This window comes from Myotis brandtii, unplaced genomic scaffold, assembly GCF_000412655.1.
Source record: "Myotis brandtii unplaced genomic scaffold, ASM41265v1 scaffold48, whole genome shotgun sequence".
Taxonomy (NCBI): Eukaryota; Metazoa; Chordata; class Mammalia; order Chiroptera; family Vespertilionidae; genus Myotis; species Myotis brandtii.
Window position 1 is genome coordinate 9,307,806 of NW_005368341.1, and position 15,443 is coordinate 9,323,248.

At 34.8% G+C, this 15,443-nt stretch overlaps 1 protein-coding gene across 1 annotated transcript in view; it reads right to left on the reverse strand.

Moving 5' to 3' along the window:
* The window catches only part of ZNF804B (zinc finger protein 804B), a 396,812-nt gene that overhangs the window by 295,416 nt on the left and 85,953 nt on the right, over positions 1–15,443 (reverse strand). The gene's annotated exons all lie outside the window — the stretch shown is intronic.

Consider the following 15,443-nt stretch of genomic DNA (forward strand, 5'->3'; position numbering starts at 1 on the left):
TAACAGAGTATTTAAATAAATTTACTTTCAGAACTAATGATATTTAAAGTAGAAAAAGTAGAAAATTATTTTTCTCCAATAAATATAGATTTTTTTATCTTAGCTTTTAAAAAAATCAATCACCCTTCTGTTAGTGTACCCACCACATTCACTTTTACTCAATAACTAAATGTTTCTAAGAAAGGCAAAACTGTATTTTTACTGACTAATGAATGCCACCACTCGCCTCTTTCATACCTTGTGAGTTATGTACATCTAGAACAGAGGTTCTCAACCTGTGGGTCGCGACCCCTTTGGCAGTCAAACGACCCTTTCACAGGGGTCGCCTAAGACCATCCTGCATATCAGATCTTTACATTACGATTCATAACAGTAACAACATTACAGTTATGAAGTAGCAATGAAAATAATTTTATGGTTGGGTCACAACATGAGGAACTGTATTTAAAGGGCCAGAAGGTTGAGAACCACTGATCTAGAATGAGTAGTCTCTGTCTTCCCAAATAATTTATCATTTATTTTTTATTTGTATTATATAATTGAATTAAAAATATATACTAGATTAATAAAAGGAGTTTTAATGCTATGGTATCAATCTGAATGCTTTGGGAAGACTTTACAAAGGTAAGGTGCTAAAATACTCATCAAAATAGATTATGAAACCTTTGGGGAAATAATAAAAACAGCATTACATCTTAAAATTGCTCTCAAAATCCTTTATCCCACCCCACTTTAAAGAAATAAAAACTGGAAACTTATATATAATGTATGAGGGGTTGGCTTAGCCATGCCAGTCTATGTGGACCTCCCAAACTCAAGAGAAAGACCTTACTTACACTTAAAAAATGACAAATGTAGAAATATTCCTTCACTTATGATTTTAGTATTATGATATTTAAGTTATACATGTACTATTTTTTATGTTCTCTGCCTTGGGTAGTTTGGGCCCATTAGCTAAATGATTTTGTCTTTTGATCATGCTTTATGAGGCTTCCTCTAGAACTGCAATAGGACACAGGCTCAAAAATAAGCTACTTTAGGTTTTAATATCATGTTAAGCTATCATATTTGGGATAGATGGGCAAAGCTTACCAGAATAAAAATATATTCGTTATGATTACTCCACTAATACTAGATACACTATGTAAATTCAAAACCTGAATCTCTGCAACCAAACTCAGTTCAACAAACACGGACTGAGTGCCCTGTCAGGGGCCCAAAGCTTCCGGCCCATCTCCTGAAAAATTGACTTTGAACCAAACCTAACCTAGAACAGCTTTTCTAAACACCCTCCTTCTAGTCTATATAACCACTTTAATGCCAAATAAATATATACATGGGTTACAGTAGAAAAAATAATTATCAAAAGAATTGCAAACATCTAGTTAAGCCTAAAACCACGCATATGGAAGATTGGGATGCAAAGGTTGACGTTCTTGCTCACTCTTATTCTCAGGCTTCATTTATGCTGGAAATAGTACACATTTTATGGAATCAGGAATAAACACTAATTTGGTGAACTCTGTAGATACTGATCATTAAAATATTCTGCAAATTTTTAAAGATTTCAGTTGGTACATTTTCTAGATTGTAGTTAAATGATAAAATAATTTTATATTAATTTTGACTTTGTTTTATTATATATAATATACATACTTTTATGTAGCTAGGATTATGTATAATTTAGAACATAAAATGCATTCTTACTAGAAGTCTCAGACAAAAAACTGAACAGTTCTATACATTAGTCACTATACAGTAGACTTTCTATATTTTTTGTATAGAATTATGCTCAATGATTCCTTGTACTTTGTCACAAAATCACCAAATTATGGATAGTGCTTAAAAATTTTGAGGATTAAACCCACATGTGGAAGAGAGTTACAGGTAAAATTGAAAAAGAATTGAAATATTTTGTTAAGTTAACATGTAAAAATGTGCCTGGCAAGAGGTTGTCTATGCTCATATGTGTTACTAATATTATACAATATTTATTTTCTGTTTTGTTTGCAGTATGATATAGAACTAAGCCAATAAAATTAGACATGTTTCAGAGGGGTTGGTTTTTAAGAAAGAGGCAAAGAAAGTGGAGTTTGGTAAGGACCATAATTAGGATTCTGTGGGGAAGGTCTGCAACGAGCCTTGAGTTTCTACACCACTTGGTTTGCCATTTCTCCTGTGATGTTGTGATGACTACGGTGAATATACCAGATGCTCACAGATCCACAGCGACAGCACTGTCCTTGTCCCGACATCTGTGTCAAGAGACCTCTGGGTTGAGAGACAGCAAGGCTCATTCCTAAGTGGTTTCTGCCTGCTGCTTTGTGTTGCTAGTGAGTGTGGCCACAATCTGTCACTCTCCCTCCTTCCTACTGCTACAAAGAGTATCCAGCCTGCCCTGAGGGTGGGATTCAGGGAGTGGAACGTTTTCCTTATGCCTGATAAGCTTCTCCATGTCCACCTTACAGTGCCTCTAAGAGTGCAGATTTTCTCTACTTTAGCTCCAAGAATATTAGTTTATTCCTACATTCATTTATTCAACACATCTCTGAATGTCTGAAATGTCTGCACCATGTAAAACTAGGGATATAACATCACAATTCCAACATGATATGTTAAGACACACACCAGTGAGGTAACTTAGAAAATTCAAAAAAGCTTCCCTGGGGGATGTGTGTTGAGGGTGGGGGAGGCAGGATGGGACCAATATTTAAGTAATACATGAGCAGGAGGCAGAGGCACAAAACATGAGCAAATGGTCTGAAAAAATAAAAAACCATAATGTCTACACCATTGCTTCTGTTTTTCAGGCAGACATTTTGAACTGACCAAACCCGATACCTGAGTCTAACCATAAAGAAATCTAAATAGAGTATGGAGTTTAGTTTATAGTAATTTTCATCAAGGTTGAGTCATTAGTTGGTCAAATAGATCATACTATTGTAAGGTGTTAAGGGGAAATGGGTATGGGGTATATGGGATCTCTATCCTATCTCTGCAACTTTTCTGTAAATTTAAACTATTCTAAAATAAAAAGCTTGCTTGTCCTGTGTGGCTCAGTGGTTGAGTGTCAACCTATGAACCAGGAGGTCATGTTTTGATTCCTGGTCAGGGCTTATTGCCTGGGTTTTGGCTCAATCCCCAGTTGGGGGAATGCAGGAGGCAGCCTCTTGATGTTTCTCTCTCATCGATGTTTCTATCTCTCTAAACTGCTCCCTTCCTCTCTTTCACTTAGCAATATACATTTAAGGTATCTCCATGACTTTTTGTGGCTTGATAGCTTATTTCTTTTCATCACTGAATAATATTTTATTATATGGATGTACCACAGCTTGTTCATCCATTCACCTATTGAAGGGCATCTTGGTTGCTTTCAGTTTGGGGCAATTATAAATAAAGTTGCTATAAACATTTGTCTGTAGGTTTTTTGTGTGAACATACATTTTACATCAATTAGGTAAATATCAAGGAGCATAATAGATATCTGGAACATATGGTCAGACTATGTTTAACGCTCTAAGAAAATGCCGAACTGTCTTGCAAAGTGGTTGAACTATTTTATATTCCCACCAGCCCTGAGTAAGAGTTCATGTTGTTCCAGGCTCACTAGCAATTGGTATTGTCAGATTTTTGGATTTCAGTTATTCTAACAGGAATGTAGAATATTTCTCATGCAGTTTTACAATATAAAATGTATAATTAACAATGTATTATTTAGTTGCTTCATTTCAAAATTTTATAAATGGGACCACACTGTATGTAACCATCTGTGATATTTTTGTTAAATATTATTTTGCAAATTCATATAAGTTGGTGTATGTAACTGTAGGTGTTTCCCTTTCATTACTCCATATTATTTCACTTTATAAAATGCCCATGCATAAAATCCACCACACTTTATCCCTATTTGAGTTGTTCCAAGTTTTCTACTTATTCACAATACATGTTTCCATACAAGTAATGCACATGTAGTTTTATTCCTAGAATGATCTTTGCTGTCAATGTAAATAGTGCTTTTTCAATTCTCATCAACTAATGTACAGTCATGTGCCACTTAATGATGGGGATACGTTCTGAGAAATATGCCTTTAGGCAATTTCATCATTATGTGATCACCATAGAGTGCACTTACACAAACCTAGATAGTATAGCCTACTATACACCAAGGCTGTATAGTAAGGTCTATTTCTTCATTGGCTACAAGCTTGTATAACAGCATGTTATTGTACAAAACAACACGAGGTTAAATCAAACACAAGATAAAATGATGCAATCAAGAGAAGCTGTAAGCACAAGATTTATGAGGCTGCTCTGGTGCAACACAACATAGTTTTACAGCAAACATTTTTTTTATAAATAGAAAGAGTATACTCTATAATAATAAATAAAGAATAAAATAATGATTCAAAGTATAGTATAGGAAATACATAAACCAGTAACATATTTATTATCAGTGTCAAGTATTATGTACTGTTCATAATAGTATGTGCTATGTGACTGGCAGCACCATAGTTTAGTTTATACCAGTATCACCACAAATATGTGAATAACGAGTTGAGTTATGATGTTACTATGGCTATGAAATCACTAGGTGATAGGTATTTTTCAGGTCCATTATAATCTCATGGGACCACACCATATATGTGGTCCATTGTTGACTGAAACCATTAGAGGGGCAATGGCTCTATTTATTTATCTTTCCTATCCCCCAGTAGAATATGGGCTTCTTAACATCAGGGACACTTGTGTTGTTTGTCAATGTATTCCTATAACACATGTAAGAACACAACAGTGCCTGGCATGTAAGAAACCTTCAATAAGTTGTTAATATTGAATGATAGATATGCATAATTGAATTTTTCATGTTATACTCATATGTAATAACTGATAACTTTTATTAATTCTATTTTTTCCACTGATGATAGACATCTATTTTTGCTTTAAGTATGTTAAAACTGCTTTATCAGGACATACAGATTTGTAATTCTTCCCCCTTCCCTGTGAATCATAATTTCAATCACTAGGTATTTATTCTTAGCAAATATTATATCATTTTCTACATGTTTACTCAAACATTACATGTCTTCATGTATTATTTATTTCCATTATATTAACATGAGTCTTTTTAATCCAATCTAATAATCTCTGACTTTTACCTCAGAAATGTACTACTTTTATCTTCATTAAAATCATCAATTAATTTGAATACAATGTTATTATGTTTTTAAATTTTATATTTGCCTCATTTACCTAAGTTGATTTTTTAAAATCTTTGACCTTCTTTGATTAGTTGAAGTACTTATCTCCCTTTTATTCTATTTTCTTCCCCTTTACTAGTTCAATATTCAATCTTTTTCTGTTTTTGTTACTTACTCTAAATACTTTAATGTGAAAATTTAACATGCCAAAAACTAAAGTGAATCCTTTTTTTATCATCTTCTTGACAATAAAAGGTCCTTATAATATTATAGCCAATGACCCTATTGACAACTTAAATGCTTTCACTGTTATTATTGCTTCATACAGTTAGTGTTTATTTAGATTTACATATACATTTTCTAATTTCTTTGATGCTTTTACCATTTTAAGCCTTCCTTCTCAAATAATTTTCTTTATTCTTGAAGTACAGACATTATGTGGTACTTGAGGAAGTGTTAGCATTTTTAGATTTACATTTAAATAGGTTTTGCTTGGTGCAAAAATTGTAATATCGCTTTCACTCATAAAATATAGTTGTGTTGCTCTGGCAGGTGCTGTTGAGCAGTTAGAGCATCAGCATGCACACCCAAGGGTAGGGGGTCCAATTCCTGGTCAAGGGCACTTACCAGTTGCAGGTTAGATCTCCAATGACAACCAATTGATTTGTTTCTCTCACATTGATGTTTCTCTCGCCCCCTCCCTCCTTAAAATATCTTTGGGTGAGGATTAACAACAACAACAAAATAAACAGTTTTGTTGGGAGTCTATCTCTAGCTTAATTGCATTTTTTTTCTCATTTTACTGTCTTCTGCCTTCCAGTATTTTTGTTGGAAATTCATTGCTATTATGCATGTCAACCCTTTGTAAAGACATCTTTTCCCTCTGGATCCTTTTATAAGTTCTACAGCTTCACTGCCACTTCTTTCATTGCAGATTTTTATAAATTTATCCTTACTAAGGTTATTTGGACTTCCTATAAAGGTAAATTAACATCATTCATCAATCTGGAAAGTCTGATCCATTCTTTCTTTCCATATGAACTTTCTCAGTCTCCCTCTGAAATGTTGTCTTTCTCCTAAATGTCCCTTAAACTTTTATGTCTTCTATTTTTCTCTTTTTGTTCCTGGGAATACACATTAGTGGGAACACTAATTTGGGATCAATTAAAATAAACAGGTTTTTCAAACTGTATAGGCATTATTACTTCTAGACCAAAACGTGTTTAGATGTGGGATTGTGGTTGGAAATTCTTAGGGGAAACATTATTTTTCTACTTCTCTCATTGTTTGCCTTGTCAGAGTAATTTTTTCAAACTAGTCTGTTTGCCCTCTGTGGGGGTTATATGGGGTTTTAATGGTGGTTTCAGATTTGACCTATTTGCTTAGGTTCCAGGTTCTGCCTCATATCCCTCAAGCACTTTGGTCATTACATCCCAGAATCTAGGTCAGAAGCTATCAAAAGATAACTCCGGGGTAAATGCCAGTTCCAGCGCTTGCTTACCTTATGGATCACTATTTTATTATAGTTTCTGACCTCTGAAGAATAAAGTTGCTCTCTCACCACCTAAGTCAATAATTTAAAGGGGATTATAAAAAAGATGTCATCTATCATTTTGGATATGCTTATCTGAAGTGAATTACTTTGAACATTCATCATCTATACTGCATTATTTACTTCTGAAATTTAATTTTGAATTGATAAGGCCATTATCTATATATATAAAAGGCTAACATGCAAATTGTACACTTGGGAGTTCGACTTGGAGGGCGGGAATTCAATCACTCGCTATGATGTGCGCTGACCACCAGGGGGCAGCACAGAATATGGCCGGTGACCAGTGGCGGTGGCAAGATGCTGAGGGAGCGAGGAAAGGAAGAGGCGGGGAGGCGGAGAGGCCAGGCCTAGGGATCCTACCCTGCACGAATTTCGTGTACCAGGCCTCTAGTTTTATATAAACCTCTTTAAAATTAATTTTAAAATGCAGAGGTGCATGTATCTTTTACTTTTGTAAAAAAAGTATAGAAACTTTAGAATTATTCAAATTTCTCTAAAATATCAAAATCCATATAGTAGAAAGTACTTTAACATTGGATTGAACATTCTAATACTTTGCTTTAAAATCGGGAATCAACATGGAAAAATAAATTTTTGTTACCATATCCCTAGATTTTCTCCAACAATAAATGTCAGAGCAAAAGGTTAACTTGGAAATTCAATTAAAAAATCATTTTATTTTCTTAGGGATATGGGTACTAATATAATTAATAACATATCATTTTATTGCACACACTAAATGGGGATTAATTTCCAATTTCATTATAATGTTTCATCAGGTGTAAACATATTAGGTGGTTTTACATGTTACAGATTTAACTATGTAAAAAAGATTTTTATGTTCTGGCATGGAATCTTAATATAAGTTATGGAAAGTAAAAATCTAATTTCTGAAAGAGCTAGACAAGAGATATAATCTTTAATACTTATTCTCTTCAATAAATTGTCCATATCAAGTTACCTACAGTTGTTTTTGTACCTCTGCATTTTTAATGTAGTCTGACTTAAGAAAGATAGACTATCGAACATAAAATAAATTCTCTAATAAGAAATGATATACAGTGGTTCTGAATGATCTGATATGTTCTTTTCTTTAATTAAACTTCAGCAATATTGTATTGTTCAACCAAATCAGGTCAATACCTCACTGAAACAACAGCAGCCACAGGGAAAAAAACCTGTATTGTTTTATGAGAAAAGATGAGTTAGCATTGTAAATGCAAGCTAGTGATCTCATTGAGTGATCTGGCCTCTAAGCCATGTACAGTTCAACACTCAGTTGGAAAAAAAAAAGACAATTTTTATCCAAAATAGAAAATTCCTGAACTGAGAAAGATGACATTTAATGCAATATAATTATCAGCTATTTTTACTTTGATGGTAGGATCCTAAGTACATAAACACAACCTCTGGATTTTACTAAAAAATATGAATCACCAAATATGGGGTGACTAGAAATCGAACTCTGCATTTGAAGCAGGGGTACTATAATATGTGCATTGAAATGTCTTCTCTTGCATTGGCTGATGTGAGGATTGTGTGGTAATGTATTCAGGAGCACTATGAGTCAAAGTGGAAAAGCATTAACAGAAAATTATTATTACTATCCTTTTAGGAATGAAATGTGCGCACCTGATTCAATGGATAAGACTAATAAACATAATTGTAGACTGTTACTACGGCAACTTCCACTCAATGAAAATAGCATTCTGATGAAATTTTTTCCCAGAGTAAATAAGAAGTATCTATAGAAAGCTGTTAATTATAAAGGATGTTCTCATAAGCTTTAACATTTTATAGACAAAAGGATATGCCAGAATGTTAAATAGCAATGTAATTTACTAGGTGAGTAATACTGGGCAAGTAGGTTACTACATCTAAACTCTGTTTCTTCATCTGTCATATGTTACAAAGCATAAATGGCTATTTCAAACATTAAATTTATATAAAATGCCAAACTGTCTATCATAATATATAATTCCTCAACATGTAAACATAAAATCATTACCGAGAAATCAAAGCCACATAGATGTATATAGTCTCAGATATTTTTTAAATTTTAAAGAGAAAAAAAAACTGAGTTATTTTTAAAAAGATGCAAAAGTAACTCAGTTAAGTTAAGCATATAAATGACAAAGGTACTACATGCACTTCATATTCTAGGGTCTCTGATATGTTTCAGAAATTGAATAATATGCTGTGTTTCCAAATATATGGTAAAATAATGTATATTTATAAAAAACCCAGATTATTTTTTTAATACTCTGCATTATTAACATTTATCAGAGTGTTGTATTTTCCTCTCTTTATTTTTTAAAGGAGGTAAAAAATAAGGAAAGGGCTCAAAAAAATCAAAAGAAATCATTGTAGAGATATAAAATAGTACTTAAGGGAATGGTTGAAGTAGCTGATATTATTTAGTTTAAGATAAAGTGGCTAAGAAAGAGTAAGATTAGATATGTTTTCATTCTAATCTGAATTGAGCTCGATAATTTCTTGAGATCCAGTTTCCTTTTACTGAGCACTATAATGCTACTTTCTTCTAAAGTAAATATATCTGCAGACACAGATATAGTTCAATGGGAGATACATAATTGATAGCAAACATTAGCATTAAGAACATTGAATACATGCACATATTCAGTGTTTCTCAAAGTGTAGACCCACAATCACACATATTAGATCACCCTGGTGATTTTTATAATGCTGATTCCTAAGCACCTCCCAGTATCTACTGAATCAATATCCTTGATGATGATGCAATAAGCACACAAGATAATATGTATGTGCACTGAATTTGGAGAACGACAGATTTAGAGAAACGTGTTATTTCTGTATGTTTTCGTTTTTATTATTTTCAAGGTCACCGTGGTGGTTAACTTTTGGCATTTCCCAAGCAATAGGATCAAGTAACAAGGAAAGCATTTGTAACCTATCCATTTTAATGTTTCCTAATCAGTGAATATTCTGACACCTGTTCAGATGCCTTGAACTCAAGAGCTTTCTTTGTGAAACAGTAGGCTAAATAAAAATGTAAACACATGTTGATGGAGAATCTGCCATGTCCCAGGCACCTGGCAGAGAAATAATGCAGGACCACTGTTCCTGTGTGCCTAAACAGGCAATATATTGTCATGGTGCATTCCTAATTACAGACTGAAATCTTTATTCAAACTTTAGGTTGTCATTGTTCAGAAAATATTATTTGTGTGACACAAGGTAGTTGTATGAAAAACAGCTTATTATAAATTCTCTCTCCAAACACAATCTATTTATTTCCTTTTATAAGTAACTTGTACTGCATTGGGAATTATTTTATACCTGCTGTCATAATTTAAAATATCTCAGATACTTTAGTAATTATAAAGATATTTTTATTCTATATTTAAAAAACTATTTGAAAAATGGAGAGCTCAATGTACTCATTTTACAAAGAGAAACATGTTATGAGATGTCTTTTGTTCAATGCTTAGATGATAGAGAGACAAATCTTTAACAAAAAGTGTTAATTTGCTTCTATTAATCTACCTAACTAAATGCCTTAATAGTCAAGAAATTTTCAATTAAAATAAAGTTCACTGGCTATTAAAGTAATAAATATTAGAACACTATAAGTATTAATAAATGTAAGGATCACAAGAGAAGTAAATTTCTGATCACCATATTAAAAATGAAATTATCCTTCATTTTTTGAGAAGCTTTATGTACTGTTTTCCATCGTGGTTGTACCAGTTTACATTCCCACCAGCAGTGAATGAGGGTTCCTTTTTTGTCACAACATCCACAACACTTGTTATTACTTGTCTTGCTGATAATAGCTATTCTAGCAAGTGTGAGGAGGTATCTCATTGAAGTTTTTTTTATCTTTATTGCTGAAAATATTACATATGTCTCCTTTCCCCCCACCCCCTCTATGTCTCTGGGTCTATTTTTGTTCATCAGTTTATGTTGTTCATTAGATTCCACATATGAGTGAGATCATGTGATACTTATCTTTCTCTGACTGGCTTAATTCTGGACCTAGAGAGCATTATGCTATCTCATTGTAGTTTTGATTTGTATTTTCCTAATAGCTAGTAGAGTTGAGCATCTTTTCCTATATCTGTTGATCAATCTGCTACCTCCTGCATACCCTACACTGCAGATGGAGCCCACAACTGGGGCAGCGCCCTGATTGGGAACCCAACTATGACCTCCTGGTTCATAGGTCAATGTTCAACAACTGAGTCATGTGAGCCAGGACCCATTTTTTTAATTGGATTGTTTGTTAGTTTGGTGTTGAGTTGTATGAGTTCTTTATATATTTTGGAAATTAAACCTTTGTTGGAGCTACTGTTTGCAAATATTATCTCCCATCTTGGAACTGGAGAACATTATGCTAAGCGAAATAAGCCAGTCAGAGAAAGACAAATATCACCTGATCTCACTCATTTATGGAATATAATGAACAACATAAACTGATGAACAAAAACAGATCCAGAAACAGAGAAGCATAGATCAGACCGTCAAACCTCAGAGGGAAGGCACCTGGCAGAGAAATAATTCAGGACCACTAATAATGTAGGGGAGGGTGGGGGTAAGGGGGAGAGATCAAAGAAAGGACTTGTATGCATGCATATAAGCCTATCCAATGGACACAGACACCAGGGGGGTGAGGACATGAGTGGGGAGTTGGAGGTCAATGGAGGGATAAGGACACATATATAATACCTTAATCAATAAAGAAAAAAAATTAAAAAAAATTTTAAAAATATTATCTCCCATCTGGTTGCCTGCCTTCTTCTTGTTGTTTTTTTGTCAGTTTATTTGCTGTGCAGAAGCTTTTTAGTTTTATATAGTCCCATTCATTTATTGTTGCCTTTATTCCCCTAGCCTTTGGGGTCAAATTCATAACATCTTCTCTAAGACCAAGGTCCATAAATTTAGTACCTATGTTTTCTTCTATGTAATTTATTTTTCAGGTCTTATATTTAGGTCTTTGATCCATTTTGAGTTATTTTTATTATATAGGGTTAGGATTAGTGCTCTGCTAGATAAGAGCTGAGGTACACAAGGAATAAGAGAGGAACATATTTACAAATATATTGCTTCTCTAGTATGTGATAGGGTTGAACTTAAGAAAAAACAGATTAAACATGTTCATATAGCAAACATTTTCAATAAGCAATTCTTCTCAATCCACTACAAAAATAAAATACTTAAGTTGTACTTGTGATATACCTAAACTGAGATCATTAGAAGATTTCCTTCTTTTTGTGCCAAAAGAAACTGACATCTAAGAAAGCTTTTGAGTTCTTTTCAAACCAGCATTTCAAAGCTAGTTTGCTACCTGAAATCTAGATTTGACTTAGCTGATTCAATCACTGAGTTCAAATATAGCCTAAATTGACCCAATATGTTTTCCTGTCTTTAGATATGTTGTGAAGTATCTGAGATTAATGGGCAACAATAATAAAAAGGTCTTGGGACCTGAACACATCAATGAATGCAGTCAGCCAATTGAAGCTGGCAGTGGTTGGCCATGGTGTGATGCAAATAAACTGCCAATGGCACTGAGCTGACTGGTGGAATAATTTTTGGTTTGTGCATATGGGTGTATGTGCCTGAATCGTTAAGATCTACTTTTCTCACCCCTCCTATTCTAGTCCCTGCATGTCTTCTAAAAGTGAACACCAAGGAGGTAAAAAGACTTTTTCATATTTGGAAAGCTAGGGAATTATAACTGTTAACTAGGGTAGTAGCAACAAGCTAATAATAGACTTCACTATATTAAACATTTCTTTATTCTGTCCCGACATGAAATTCTTACTCCTTAGTTATAAATATGCATGGCCAAGTTGGTTCATGGACTGATCAATAAGCAGTGAGGGGGAAATTCTAACTACAGAATCCAGATAAGAGATAGAAAGAGAAAATGGTAGGTATAGTCTGTCTATCAGTAAAGGGATGTCATTCATGAAAGCACTATATTAAACATTTCTTTATTCTGTCCTGACATGAAATTCTTACTCCTTAGTTATAAATATGCATGGCCAAGTTGGTTCATGGACTGATCAATAAGCAGTGAGGGGGAAATTCTAACTACAGAATCCAGATAAGAGATAGAAAGAGAAAATGGTAGGTATAGTCTGTCTATCAGTAAAGGGATGTCATTCATGAAAGTAAATAACGTCCTCAACATTCCAAAATATCTTAGAATGCTAGTATACATTTCCTTAAAAAGAGAAAAGTACTATATATATGTATATATATGTATGTATGTATGTATGTATATATATAGTAGGTTTATGAATATTATGTATACATCACACATAATTATATATACATATATGTTATGGGTAATGGTAGAAATAAAAATTACATATTAGTACAGTAAAAATTACATATTCAGAGTAAAAGCTTTGGTATCAGACAATCTAGTTTCAGTCAGACTGTACTACTTACTGGTGTGGCTTAGCACAATTTACTTAACTTCTCTATATTTCAGTTCCATTAGCTGCAAACTGGATTTAATAATAGTTATCATGTCATATGGTTGTTCTGAGTAATGCTGACCCTTTAAAGCTACTATTTTCTAGGCACACATAAAGACTCAATGAAAATGGGTTTTCTTATGGTTATCTTTATATTATACGAGGTGGGTGGCGGGGCGGGACTGGGCAAGATGGGCCAGACACACCCTGGAGCCAACCTCCCGCGCGGTCCCTCCCCGGCTGGCCACACCTGGGGTGGCACAGTGGCTCGAAGGGCTTCTGCGGAATGAGCAGGGTCTCTCCAGCAGGTGGGGTCCCTCAGCCTGGCCTGCAGGGATTGGGCCAAAACTGGCTCTCCAACATCCCCTGAGGGGCCCCGGAGTGCAAAAGGACACTCTGCAAAGTTGCTGTCATACAGGGTGTGGAATGCAAATGCAAGTGTGCAGTAAACCAGATTCAGGGCCGAGAGTGCCCCAGCAACAACATAACCCACGGCCGAAGGTGGAATCGTGTGGCCCCATGAGGAATTGGGCTTCCTCCTCTCTGGTTTTGGGGTGTGTCACCCGAGAACTGTCGCTGTCAAGTCACTGCAGCTCAGCAGCTCCTGCGTTGAGTGTCTGCCCCCTGGTGGTCAGTGTGTGTCATAGCAACTGGTCAGATGGTCGGACACTTAGCATATTAGCCTTTTATATAGACAGATTAGACAAATTGTTAAGGAATTGCATGATTTCAATTAGTAAGTTTATTCTTAATTATGTCAATGCTATTCCTGGACTTAGAGTCTCCTCAACCAGTTGTTCCTTTCTCATATTTCTCTGTACTTATTATTCAACTAATAAGGGTCTACTGTGTGTGTATCGCCACTAGATGAGGTGCACAGTTCTGTTGTGTTCATCTCGTGGTTCATTCCATAATGTTCTATTCACAGAAATATTTAGTAGACTCTTATACGGAATGACCATGCTTCCATGCTTGATTGTAATTAAAGCTAGGACCATTATCAGAAACTAACCTTTTGAGAACCAAGTTGTAAAATTAAGAAAGATTTTTAAAGGAAATGAGAAGTTAAATATGGTATTCAGTAATCCATTGATATGCAAAAATGTTCCCAATTTTTTGTGGATTAAAACAATGATTTTTTATTTCCTAGCATTCTGTGGGTAGGGTGAACTCAGCTGAGTGGTTGTTCTGTTCCAGGTGGCATTGACTAGCATGACATTGGGTGCATTTCACTTGGCTGCAGGACTGGGTTGAAAAGCTCATCATGTGTCTTTTGCCCCACTATTCCTCCAGGTGTCCACTTTTTCTCTACATGACTAGCTTGGTTTTCTTCACAGTATAATGGTATCAGAAAAGATATACCACTTGCATTGCAGCTACATACTGCCAGTGTGAAATGAAAAGCTTTTAATATTCTTACAGGCATTTCTTCTACTTTCTGTTTACAGAAACCAACAATACGCCCAGCCTGAATTTAAGAAGGAAAGTAGATATCACCTCCTAATGGGAAAGCAACACACACAGGAAGAGAAATAATTAATCATGCCCATATTTTAAAGTTCTATCATAAATAGCCATTGCTTTAACAGATTTTAGAATATTATTTTAGTCATAACAATGAAAGCCAGAGTGATAATGTAAAATTATAAACATTATTTCCTTGCTTTTTTTGTTCCTCACATTAAAAGTGGATAAGATAGATCTACATTGTTCACCAAAATTATTGCAACATTTCCTATTTTATTAGACTAACTAGTGTACCTTTGTTTAAACAACACTTATTTACTACTGATTATGGGCCAGACATTAAACCAAACAATCTACACTAATAAAAGAGAAACATGCAAATTGGTGTCACTCCGCTACCCTTCCCATTGGCTAATCGGGGTGATATGCAAATTAACTGCCAGCCAAGATGGCGGCCGGCAGCCAGGCAGCTTGAAGCGAACATGAGGCTTGCTTGCTTCAGTGACAGAGGAAGCCAACGTTCCCCGCCTGCCGCTGCCGGCCTCTGAGCTTGCAGTTTGAAACATTGTTACAAATATAGAAGCTAAACAAAACCCCAGAAACCTGCTTTCAGCCAGCCAGGATCTCAGAGCTGGAGTTGAAACAGTGTTTCGATTATAGAACCCAAACAAACCAGATACCTGCTTTCAGCAGCCGAGGCCTCAGAGCTGGAGCCAAGCCTCAGAGCTAAAGCTGGCCCAGAATAAAAAA